We start from the raw sequence: 13341 nt of genomic DNA on the forward strand, positions 1-13341 counted from the left end.
GAGAGAACCGAGTTAACATTTCGAGTCCGGGTCACTCTTCGTCACAGTAAATCAATTAATCATTCAATCGTTGCTCACAGATGTCGCTAAAAAACATTCAAAATGTTCCTTCAGGATTACCGGAGGTAAATCCTGTCATGCATTGAAAGAAAATACTGCGGATGTTGCGAATCTGCAGGAGAAGCTAAACATGATAGGATTGAAGCTCAAAAATTGAGAGGATATATGTGGAGCCAGACACAGCGTTAACATTTCAAATCCGTGTGATCCTTAATCAGAGCTGAAGTGAGGAGTAAATGCAATGGAGTAGATGAGATGGAGTAGATGGGAAAATGGAAGTAGCGTGAAAAATGGAGCTATGAAAGGTTTGACATAAGAGTAGGGAGAGCATCTTCAAGGTTAGTGCCATGGAGATGTTGCCAATAAACTCTGCATTCACCATTAAGTTGGGAGCTTTTCATAACAGGTTACTTGTTTTGACAGAAGGTATAAAGGCACTGCTGAGATTTGAACTCAGGATCTCCTGTTTACGAGACAGGCGCTTTAACCATTTAAGCCACAGCGCCTACTTGCACACTAGCTCTGCAAGTTTGGAGCAGATTTCCATTATTTTGATTACCGCTCAGTATTGTTGATTTCTCATACTGACTTTGAGAGTGCAAATTTCATTGGCACTGGACTTTTGAAACTGCAAAAATTGCAGTTATTTCTGAAAGTTATTAGATTATAGCATTCTGCAGGGACTAGTAAACAAACAGGAAATATTTTGTGAATTGGAAGTAATTAAACATGACCACAAAACTACAGTGGTATAATGCAGGACAAACGAAACATGATAGGATTTAAGCTCAAAAAATCAGAGGATATATGTGGAGCCAGAAACAGAGTTAACATTTCAAATCCGTGTGATCCTTAATCAGAGCTGAAGTGAGGGCTGTGGTAGTATGTATTAGGGGTCATGTGGGACTGGAAGCCCGAATGTCATTGGCTGACAGATCCCGGGTCCTGGTTGGCCGTTGACCTCTAGCTCCGCCCTGAAGGCGGAGTATAAGAAGCCGGAGTCCTCCCCCGCAGGCCAGTCTACTATCGAGCTGCGGGGGAACAGACACGCTTAATAAAGCCTCATCGACTTCACTCTATTCGTCTCTCGGAGTCTTTGTGCGCCACAAGGAGCAAATGCAATGGAGTAGATGAGAAAATGGAAGTTGCGTGAAAAATGAAGCTATGAAAGGTTTGACATAAGAGTAGGGAGGGCACTTCAAGGTTAGTGCCATGGAGATTTTGCCAATAAACTCAGCATTCACCATTAAATTGGGAGCTTTTCATAACAGGTTACTTGTTTTGACGTAAAGGTATAAAGGCACTGCTGAGATTTGAATTCAGGATCTCCTGTTTACTAGACTGGCACTTTAACCATCTAAGCCACAGCACCTACTTGCCAAACAGCTCTGCAAGTTTGGAGCAGATTTCCATTATTTTGATTTCCGCTCAGTATTGTTGATTTCTCATGCTGACTTTGAGAGTGCAAATTTCATTGGCACTGGACTTTTGAAACTGCAAAAATTGCAGTTATTTCTGAAAGTTATTAGATTATAGCATTCTGCAGGGACAAGTAAACAAACAGGAAATATTTTGTGAATTGGAAGTAATTAAACATGACCACAAAACTACAGTGGTATAATGCAGGACAAGACCAGGAGCGAGTTTTTACATTAACTGAAAATCAACAAAAATTCTTGAAAGTTGTCGACGGCAATTGCAATTTGGCAAACACGACGTTGTCACGGTTCATCCACTTTCCCAAAATCACCCTGCATTCTTTATTTTTTTTTCCTGTCGTTCATTGGGAACAAAGACGCCTTGAGACAAAGTTGAAGCCCAGGCAGGGACTTCAACCCATCGATCTTCAGATTAAAAGTCAGATGCTCAACCGACTGCGCTTCCAGGGCCCATTCCAAACACAGACTTATAGCTCACTTCAATGTCTCATTTTGTATATTTTGAATTTCCTTCAATGGTAATTCAGCCTCACCAGCACATTTCCCTCGCAAGCAGACTGGCAGCCTCCCTTTGGCTTCCTTTCTCAAATTCTTCAGCTTGTACTCGCTTTTTACCAGTGACTTGTGATGTGACAACTGTTTACACAGGGACCTGCACTGGGACTTCAAGACTTTGAAGATTACGTTTAGTTCGGTGATATCTGAGTGGGAATCTACAGAGACAAAGATTGTATTTTGAGAGAGGGAATAAAAGGTATCATCTGGTTTTTGTTGTGGCAGAGTGTGAACGTAAATAAATTCATCTAGTAATCTAGCAAATTATGCAAATCGCAAAGTTTCAGGATATAAATAGATCTGTCAGCACCACATCATCATGGAAAATAAACCCATCCTTTATCCCGCCCGAGTCGTTCTTGCAAACGTGCAGCAACATAAATCGTTCAATATAAAAGCAAATTACTGCGGATGTAAACTCTGAAAGAAAAACAGGAAATGACAGAAAATCTCAGCGTGTCTGGCACCATCTGTGAAGAGAGAACCGAGTTAACATTTCGAGTCCGGGTCACTCTTCGTCACAGTAAATCAATTAATCATTCAATCGTTGCTCACAGATGTCGCTAAAAAACATTCAAAATGTTCCTTCTGGATTACCGGAGGTAAATCCTGTCATGCATTCAAAGAAAATACTGCGGATGTTGCGAATCTGCATGAGAAGCGAAACGTGATAGGATTGAAATTCAAAAAATAGAGGATATATGTGGAGCCAGACACAGAGTTAACATTTCAAATCCGTGTGATCCTTAATCAGAGCTGAAGTGAGGAGTAAATGCAATGGAGTAGAGGAGATGGAGTAGATTTGAAAATGGAAGTTGCGTGAAAATTGGAGCTATGAAAGGTTTGACATAAGAGTAGGGAGGGCATCTTCAAGGTTCGTGCCATGGAGATTTTGCCAATAAACTCTGCATTCACCATTAAATTGGGAGCTTTTCATAACAGGTTACTTGTTTTGACGTAAAGGCATAAAGGCACTGCTGAGATTTGAACTCAGGATAGCCTGTTTACTAGACGGGCGCTTTAACCATCTAAGCCACAGCACCTACTTGCACACCAGCTCTGCTGGTTTGGAGCAGATTTCCATTATTTTGATTACCGCTCAGTATTGTTGATTTCTCATAGAACAGAGAACATAGAACAATACAGCGCAGTACAGGCCCTTCGGCCCACGATGTTGCACCGAAACAAAAGCCATCTAACCTACACTATGCCATTATCATCCATATGTTTATCCAATAAACTTTTAAATGCCGTCAATGTTGGCGAGTTCACTACTGTAGCAGGTAGGGCATTCCACGGCCTCACTCCTCTTTGCGTAAAGAACCTACCTCTGACCTCTGTCCTATATCTATTACCCCTCAGTTTAAAGTTATGTCCCCTCGTGCCAGCCATATCCATCCGCGGGAGAAGGCTCTCACTGTCCACCCTATCCAACCCCCTGATCATTTTGTATGCCTCTATTAAGTCTCCTCTTAACCTTCTTCTCTCCAACGAAAACAACCTCAAGTCCATCAGCCTTTCCTCATAAGATTTTCCCTCCATACCAGGCAACATCCTGGTAAATCTCCTCTGCACCCGCTCCAAAGCCTCCACGTCCTTCCTATAATGCGGTGAACAGAACTGTACGCAATACTCCAAATGCGGCCGTACCAGAGTTCTGTGCAGCTGCAACATGACCTCCCGTCTCCGGAACTCAATCCCTCTACCAATAAAGGCCAACACTCCATAGGCCTTCTTCACAACCCTATCAACCTGGGTGGCAACTTTCAGGGATCTATGTACATGGACACCTAGATCCCTCTGCTCATCCACACTTTCCAGAACTTTACCATGAGCCAAATATTCCGCATTCCTGTTATTCCTTCCAAAGTGAATCACCTCACACTTCTCTACATTAAACTCCACTTGCCACCTCTCAGCCCAGCTCTGCAGCTTATCTATATCCCTCTGTAACCTGCTACATCCTTCCACACTATCGACAACACCACCGACTTTAGTATCGTCTGCAAATTTACTCACCCACCCTTCTGCGCCTTCCTCTAGGTCATTGATAAAAATGACGGCCCCAGAACAGATCCTTGTGGTACTCCACTTGTGACTGTACTCCATTCTGAACATTTCCCATCAACAACCACCCTCTGTCTTCTTTCAGCTAGCCAATTTCTGATCCACATCTCTAAATCACCCTCAATCCCCAGCCTCCATATTTTTTGCAATAGCCTACCGTGGGGAACCTTATCAAACGCTTTGCTGAAATCCATATACACCACATCAACTGCTCTACCCTCGTCTACCTGTTCAGTCACCTTCTCAAAGAACTCAATAAGGTTTGTGAGGCATGACCTACCCTTCACAAAGCCATGCTGACTATCCCTGATCATATTATTCCTATCTAGATGATTATAAATCTTGTCTCTTATAATCCCCTCCAAGACTTTACCCACTACAGACGTGAGACTCACCGGTCTATAGTTGCCGGGGTTGTCTCTGCTCCCCTTTTTGAACAAAGGGATGTAAGGTTTTCGGGCAATTCGGCCTTTTTGGACTGCCCAAGGATAAAACCCAGAGACTGTAAACTGACTTTTCAGCCAAGAGAACGTAACCAGATTTCCCAGCAGGCTTGATCCGCTGAGCTGAGTAGGGGCATAGGTATTTACAAACCCCCCCCTAGGAGCTACAAGGAAGAAGGAGCCAGACAACGAGATAAGATTAAAACACAGACAAAGGGGCACGGGAATACACAAGGGGCCTGCCTGCAAGCAGGACAATGGGATGGTCATAGCCCCATGCAGATGTAAATGACTATGCCTCCACCAGAGCAGAATCCAATCAACACCCCATCAACATAGCAGCGATCTCCAGAGCAGATGGAAGACTTTGAAAATCTTCAAGGGAGCTCAACCTCGTTATCTCAAAAAGCAGACTGGAGGCGGACCTAGGGGAGGTACTCCTATCTTGACAGGTCTGACCGGCTCAAAGGGGGCAGGACCAGCGGGAACTTTAAACCTTATGGATTCAATGCAAAAGGGGCTGGCCGAACACAGGAAAAAGCCAGGTAAAACGGATATAAAAGGGGCTGTGTTTCGATTGAGGGTCTCTTGGCTCGACCTCTCCACCTTTGACTTGACCTCTGCAGCCTGTGACTGTAAGTACCCTGCAGCAGCTTGCGAAACTCCCTTGACTTTGATAGTGGTTGAGGCTTTGGGGAAGGGGACTTGATTTGTGTTCTGTGTCATTGCTAAAACTGTGTAACAATAAGATTTTTCGTTGTGTCCGTTATAGTACTTTCTGAATAGACTTAGTTTGTGTTAGAGTTGAAGATTTTATTATAATTTCTTCTGTTTGATGATTTTGACCTGGGTTTTGCAATAAACCTTGATTTGCTGATAATTGGAGTCGTTTAAATTCTTCAATCCCTCACCAGCGATCTCTGACCAAGTCATTGTTAAGATATTCCTCACCTTAATTCCGGGTTCAAGAATCTAGGGTCATCTTGAGCGATTCACTCAGGACAGGCTGCTGGTTAGGTAATAAACAGCAGTGTCCTATTCTCTCTCTTGGGAAAGCTACTCCAGCGAAGTAGGAACCGGGTGGGTGTTGCACCACCGGCAAGAGAGAGTATCACCTGGGCATTGGTGGGGGTCTGGATATCTGTGTGATATAAGCCTCAGGCTTCGGTTAGGGATAAACGGCAGGCTTGATTCAGTGCTCTCTCCCGCGGAGGTGTCCCAGTGCGGCATCCCCTGGCCTCTGAAGTTTCAGTGCCAGCTGGAGAGAGACACACACAGATACTCAAACCCCAGATATCGGCCCAGTAGTGGAGTAGCAGAGATGGCACCCTCTACAGGGACCACATTTGCTGTCCTCCAGTCCTCTGGCACTATTCCTGTAGCCAATGATGACATAAAAATCAAAGCCAAAGGTTCAGCAATCTCTTCCCTGGCCTCCCAGAGAATCCTAGGATAAATCCCATCAGGTCCCGGGGACTTATCTATTTACAGCCTGTCCAGAATTGCCAACATCTCTTCCCTACGTACCTCAATGCCATCTATTCTATTAGCCTGGGGCTCAGCATTCTCCTCCATGCTGACTTTGAGAGTGCAAATTTCATCGGCACTGGACTTTTGAAACTGCAAAAATTGCAGTTATTTCTGAAAGTTATTAGATTATAGCATTCTGCAGGGAGAAGTAAACAAACAGGAAATATTTTGTGAATTGGAAGGAATTAAACATGACCACAAAACTATAGTGGTATAATGCAGGACAAGGCCAGGAGAGAGTTTTTACATTAACTGAAAATCTAGCAGAAATTCTTGAAAGTTGTCGAGGGCAATTGCAATTTGGCAAACACGACGTTGTCACGGTTCATCCACTTTCACCAAATCACCCTGCATTCTTTATTCTTTTTTCCTGTCGTTCATTGGGAACAAAAACGCCTTGAGACAAAGTTGAGGCCCAGGCAGGGACTTAAACCCATCGATCTTTAGATTAAAAGTCAGACACTCTACCGACTGCGCTTCCAGGGCCCATTCCAAACGTAGTCTTAGAGCTCACTTCAAAGTCTCATATTGTATATTTTGAATTTCCTTCAATGGTAATTCAGCCTCACCAGCACATTTCCCTCGCAAGCAGACCGGCAGCCTCCCTTTGGCTTCCTTTCTCAAATTCTTCAGCTTTTACTCGCTTTTTACCAGTGACTTGTGATGTGACAACTGTTTACCCGGGGACCAGCACTGAGACTTCAAGACTTTGAAGATTACGTTTAGTTTGGTGAGATCTGAGTGGGAAGCTACAGAGACAAAGATTGTATTTTGAGAGAGGGAATTAAAGGTATCATCTGGTGTTTGTTGTGGCAGAGTGTGAACGTAAATAAATTCATCTAGTAAACTTAGCAAATTATGCAAATCGCAAAGTTTCAGGATATAAATAGATCTGTCAGCACCACATCATCATGGAAAATAACCCCATCCTTTATCCCGCCCGAGTCGTTCTTGCAAACGTGCAGCAACATGAATCGTTCAATATAAAAGCAAATTACTGCGGATGTAAAATCTGAAAGAAAAACAGGAAATGACGGAAAATCTCAGCGGGTCTGGCACCATCTGTGAAGAGAGAACCGAGTTAACATTTCGATTCCGGGTCACTCTTCGTCACAGTAAATCAATTAATCATTCAATCGTTGCTCACAGATGTCGCTAAAAAACATTCAAAATGTTCCTTCTGGATTACCGGAGGTAAATCCTGTCATGCATTCAAAGAAAATACTGCGGATGTTGCGAATCTGCATGAGAAGCTAAACATGATAGGATTGAAGCTCAAAAATTCAGAGGATATATGTGGAGCCAGACACAGCGTTAACATTTCAAATCCGTGTGATCCTTAATCAGAGCTGAAGTGAGGAGTAAATGCAATGGAGTAGATGAGATGGAGTAGATGAGAAAATGGAAGGTGCGTGAAAAATGGAGCTATGAAAGGTTTGACATAAGAGTAGGGAGGGCACCTTCAAGGTTAGTGCCATGGAGATTTTGCCAATAAACTCTGCATTCACCATTAAATAGGGAGCTTTTCATAACAGGTTACTTGTTTTGACGTAAAGGTATAAAGGAACTGCTGAGATTTGAACTCAGGATCCCCTATTTACTAAACAGGCGCTTTAACCATTTTTAGTTTCTCATGCACATTCACAACATGTGCAGTATTTTCCTTTGAATGCACAACAGGATTGACCTCAGGAAATCCAGAAGGAACATTTTGAATGTTTGTCAGCGATGTCTTTGAGCAAAGATTGAACGATTAAATGATTTACTCTGATAAAGAGTGACCCAGCCTCGAAACGTTAGCTCGGTTCTCTCTTCACAGATGCTGCCAGACCCACTGAGATTTTCCATTATTTCCTGTTTTTTTTCAGATTTCACATCTGCAGTAATTTGCCTTTTTATTGGACGATATATGTTGCTGCATGTCAGCAAGAACGATTTGGGCGGGACAAAGGATGGGGCGTTTTCCATGAAGATGTGGCGTTGACAGATCTATTTACACCCTGAAACTTTGCGATTTGCATAATTTGTTACTTTTCTAGATGAGCTTACTTGCGTTCACTCTCTGCCACAACAAACAACAGATGACACCCTTTATTCCCTCTCTTAAAATACAATCTGTATCTCTGCAACTTCCCACTGATATCTCAGTGAACTAAACGTAATCATCAATGTCTTGAAGTCCCAGTGCATGTCCCTGGGTAACAACAGTTGTCACATCACAGGTCACTGGTAAAATGCGAGTCCAAGTTGAAGAATTTGAGAAAGAAAGCCGAAGGGAGGCTGCCGGTCTGCTTGCGAGGGAAATGAGCTGGAGAGGCTGAATGACCAGTGAAGGAAATTCAAAAGATACAATATGAGACTTTGACGTGAGCTATGAGAGAACTGTTGAAATGGGCCCTGGTAGCTCAGTCGGTAAAGCATCATGAAGATGTGGCGTTGACAGATCTATTTACACCCTGTGTAGAGGGTTCCATCTCTGCTACTCCACTACTGGGCCGATATCAGGGGTTTGAGTATCTGTGTGTGTCTCTCTCCAGCTGGCACTGAAACATCAGAGGCCAGGGGATGCCGCACTGGGACACCTCCACGGAAGAGAGCACTGAATCAAGCCTGCCGTTTATCCCTAACCGGAAGCCTGAGGCTTATATCACACAGATATCCAGACCCCCACCAATGCCCAGGTGATTCTCTCTCTTGCCGGTGGTGCAACACCCACCCGGTTCCTACTTCGCTGGAGTAGCTTTCCCAAGAGAGAGAATAGGACACTGCTGTTTATTACCTAACCAGCAGCCTGTCCTAAGTGAATGGGTTCGAATCGTTCAAGATGACCCTAGATTCTCGACCCCGGAACTAAGGTGAGGAATATCTTAGCAATGACTTGGTCAGAGATCACTGGTGAGAGATTGAAGAATTGAAACGACTCCAATTATCAGCAAATCGAGGTTTATTGCAAAACCCAGGTCGAAATCATCAAACAGAAGAAATTATAATAAAATCTTAAACTCTAACACAAACTAAGTCTATTCAGGAAGTACTATAACGGACACAACGTAAAATCTTATTGTTACACAGGTTTAGCAATGGCACAAAACACAAATCAAGCCCCTGCCCCAAAGCCTCAACCACTATCAAAGTCAAGGGAGTTTCGCAAGCTGCTGCAGGGTACTTACGGTCACAGGCTGCAGGAGGTCAAGTCGAAGGTGGAGAGGTCAAGCCAAGAGAGCCTCAATCCCAACACAGCCCCTTTTATATCCGTTTTACCTGGCTTTTTCCTGTGTTCGGCCAGCCCCTTTTGCAATGAATTGGTAAGGTTTAAAGTTCCCGCTGGCCCCGCCCCCTTTGAGCCGGGCAGACCTGTTGACTTCCGGGTTCTCCTCGCAGGTCCGCTCCTTCCAGCCAGGCAGACCTGTCCCGATTTGAATTTGGCGCCGACTCCGCCCCCTCCACCCAGTGAGTTCCTGCCGGTGGCTTCTGTCAAGATTGGAGTACCTCCCCCAGGTCTGCCTCCAACTTGGTTTTTTTCTACCGTTTGTCTTCAAGGGGCTTTTCCAGCGCAATATACTGAGCCCAGACTGTCTGCTTTTTGGGATAACAAGGTTAAGCTCTCTTGTGAAGATTTTCAAAGTCTTCCATCTGCTCTGGAGATCGCTGCTATTCTCACCTCGCTATGTTGATGGGGTGTTGATTGGATTCTGCTCTGGTGGAGGCCAAGTCATTTACATCTGCATGGGGCTATGACCATCCCATTGTCCTGCTTGCAGGCAGGCCCCTTTGTATTCCCGTGCCCCTTTGTCTGTGTTTTAATCTTATCTAGTTGTCTGGCTCCTTCTTCCTTGTAGCTCCGGGGAGGGGGGGTTTGTAAATACCTATGCCCCTACTCAGCTCAGCGGACCAAGCCTGCTGGGAAATTTGGTTACGTTCCTTTGGCTGAAAAGTGTCCAGTTTACAGTCTCTGGATTTTATACTTGGGCAGTCCAAAAAGGGCCGAATTGCCCGAAAACCTTACAACTGACACTTTGAGATTTGCATAATTTGCTACTCTACTCGATGAGCTTACTTGCGTTCACACTCTGCCACAACAAACAACAGATGACACGCTTTATTCCCTCTCTCAAAATACAATCTGTATCTCTGCAGCTTCGCACTGATATCTCAGCGAACTAAACGTAATCTTCAATATCTTGAAGTCCCAGTGCATGTCCCTGGGTAACAACAGTTGTCACATCACAGTTCATTGGTAAAATGCGAGTCCAAGTTGAAGAATTTGAGAAAGAAAGCCGAAGGGAGGCTGCCGGTCTGCTTGCGAGGGAAATGAGCTGGAGAGGCTGAATTACCAGTGAAGGAAATTCAAAAGATACAATATGAGACTTTGACGTGAGCTATGAGAGCATTTTTGGAATGGGCCCTGGTAGCTCAGTCGGTAGAGCATCAGACTTTTAATCTGAGAGTCCAGGGTTCAAGTCCCTGTCAGGGCTTTGATTTTGGCTCAAGGCATTTGCTTCCCAATGAACGGTCGGAAATAAAAATAAAGAATGCAGGATGCTTTATGGAAAGTGGAAGAACCGTGACAACGTCTTGTTTGCCAAAATTGCAAACAGCCGTCCAGAATTAAAGAATTTTTGCGAGATTTTCATTGCATGTAAAAACTCTCTCCTGGTCTTATCCAGCATTATACCATTGTAGTTTTCTGGCCATGTTTAATCACTTCCCAATTCGCAAAATATTTCCTGTTTGTATACTTCTTTCCTGCAGAACTGCTTTTAAATTAATAACTTTCAGAAATAACTGCAATTTTTGCAATTTCAAAAGCCCAGTGCCGATCAATATTTTTAAAAAATATATATATTTTCTGAAATTTTTTTTTCTAAACAACATTTTTCCCTCTTACAAAACAAACGTAACGATAACAAAATAGAAATTTTTAACAATACAAAAGTAACAAAACCCCATTATCTATTGACCTAGACTAAACTAAACCCCCCCCCCCTCCCCCCTCTCCCCCCTCCCCCCCTCTCCCCCCTCCCCCCCCCACTCCCCCTGGGTTGCTGCTGGTCATCTGTCTTCACTCTAACGTTCCCTTAGGTAGTCGAAAAATGGCTGCCACCGCCTGGTGAACCCTTGAGCCGATCCTCTCAGGGCAAACTTTATCTGCTCCAGTTTAATAAACCCCGCTATTTACCCAGGCCTCCAGTCCGGGGGGTTTCGCCTCCTTCCACATAAGTAGGATCCTGCGCCGGGCTACTAGGGACGCAAAGGCCATGACGTCGGCCTCTTTCGCCTCCTGCACTCCCGGCTCGTCCGCAACTCCAAATAGAGCTAGCCCCCAGCTTGGTTTGACCCAGGCATTCACCACCTGCGAGATCACTCCCGTCACTCCCTTCCAATATCCTTCCAGTGCCGGGCACGCCCAAAACATATGTGTGTGGTTTGCCGGGCTCCCGTCACACCTCCCACATCTGTTCTCCACTCCAAAGAACCTGCTCAATCTTGCCCCCGTTATGTGTGCTCTATGTAGCACCTTAAATTGAATCAGGCTAAGCCTGGCGCATGAGGAAGAGGAGTTTACCCTGCTTAGGGCATCAGCCCACATACCCTCTTCTAGCTCCTCCCCAAATTCTTCTTCCCACTTTCCCTTTAGTTCTCCCACCGACTCCTCCCCCTCTTCCCTCATCTCTCTGTAAATCTCTGACACCTTGCCCTCTCCGACCCACACCCCTGAAAGCACCCTGTCCTGTATCCCCTGTGTCGGGAGCAACGGAAATTCCCTCACCTGTTGTCTAATAAACGCCCTCACCTGCATATATCTCAAGAAATTCCCCCGGGGTAACTTATACTTTTCCTCCAATGCTCCCAAGCTCGCAAAAGTCCCATCTATGAATAAATCTCCCACCTTCCTAATTCCCAACTGGTACCAGCTCTGAAATCCTCCATCCATTCTTCCTGGGGCGAACCTATGGTTGTTCCTGATAGGGGACCCCACCAGGGCTCCCGGCACCCCTCTCTGTCGCCTCCACTGTCCCCATATGATCAGTGTTGCCGCCACCACCGGGTTCGTGGTAAACTTTTTAGGTGAGAGCGGTAGCGGTGCCGTCACCAGCGCCTCTAAACTCGTCCCTTTACAGGACTTTCTCTCCAGTCTTTTCCACGCCGCTCCCTCACCCTCCATCATCCATCTACGTATCATTGCCACATTGGCGGCCCAATAATAATCTCCTAAGTTCGGTAGTGCCAGTCCTCCTCTGTCCCTACTACGCTGAAGGAACCCCCTCCTTACTCTCGGAACTTTCCCTGCCCACACAAAGCTCGTAATGCTCCTATCTATTTTATTAAAAAAGGTCCTGGTGATTAGTAGAGGGAGACATTGAAATACAAATAAGAACCTCGGGAGGACCATCATCTTAATTGCTTGCACCCTGCCCGCCAGTGATAAAGGCTGCATGTCCCACCTCTTGAAGTCCTCCTCCATTTGTTCTACCAGCCGTGTCAAATTATGTCTGTGCAAGGTTCCCCAGCTCCTAGCGATCTGAATCCCCAGGTATCGGAGGTTTCTTTCCACTTTCCTTAGCGGTAAGCCTTCTATCCCTCTACTCTGGTCCCCTGGATGTATCACAAATAATTCACTCTTCCCCATGTTTAGCCTATACCCCGAGAATTCCCCGAACCTCCTCAAAATTCGCATAACCTCGATCATCCCCCCCCCCCCCCCCCCGTTGGGTCCGACACGTATAACAATAGGTCATCCGCGTATAACGAGACTCGATGTTCTTCTCCCCCTCTAATCACCCCTCTCCATTTCCTGGAGTCTCTCAACACCATGGCCAGAGGTTCAATTGCCAACGCAAACAACAATGGAGACAGCGGGCATCCCTGTCTTGTTCCCCTATATAATCGGAAATACTCCGATCTATGTCGACCTGTAACTACGCTTGCCGTTGGTGCCCCATAAAGAAGTCTAGCCAGCGAATTAACCCGTTTCCAAACCCAAACCTCCTTAACACTTCCCATAAATACTCCCACTCCACCCTATCAAATGCCTTCTCTGCGTCCATTGCCGCCACTATCTCTGCCTCCCCCTCCACTGGGGGCATCATTATCACCCCTAATAGTCGTCGCACGTTAACATTCAGTTGTCTCTCTTTTACGAACCCTGTCTGGTCTTCGTGCACCACCCCTGGGACACAGTCCTCTATCCTCGATGCCAGTACCTTTGCAGCAACTTGGCGTCCACGTTCAATAGTGAAATAGGT

At 45.3% G+C, this 13341-nt stretch overlaps 2 non-coding genes across 2 annotated transcripts; one reads left to right on the forward strand and one right to left on the reverse strand.

Annotated features, from left to right (window-relative positions):
- Positions 1-492: 492 nt before the first annotated feature.
- trnat-cgu (transfer RNA threonine (anticodon CGU)) lies at positions 493-566 on the reverse strand. Its single transcript has one exon. It is a non-coding gene; the product is annotated as a tRNA-Thr (tRNA).
- Positions 567-10496: 9930 nt separating this feature from the next.
- Positions 10497-10569, forward strand: trnak-uuu (transfer RNA lysine (anticodon UUU)). Its single transcript has one exon. It is a non-coding gene; the product is annotated as a tRNA-Lys (tRNA).
- Positions 10570-13341: the final 2772 nt, after the last annotated feature.

The sequence above is a fragment of the Scyliorhinus torazame genome, chromosome 4 (assembly GCF_047496885.1).
Source record: "Scyliorhinus torazame isolate Kashiwa2021f chromosome 4, sScyTor2.1, whole genome shotgun sequence".
NCBI classification, from domain to species: domain Eukaryota; kingdom Metazoa; phylum Chordata; class Chondrichthyes; order Carcharhiniformes; family Scyliorhinidae; genus Scyliorhinus; species Scyliorhinus torazame.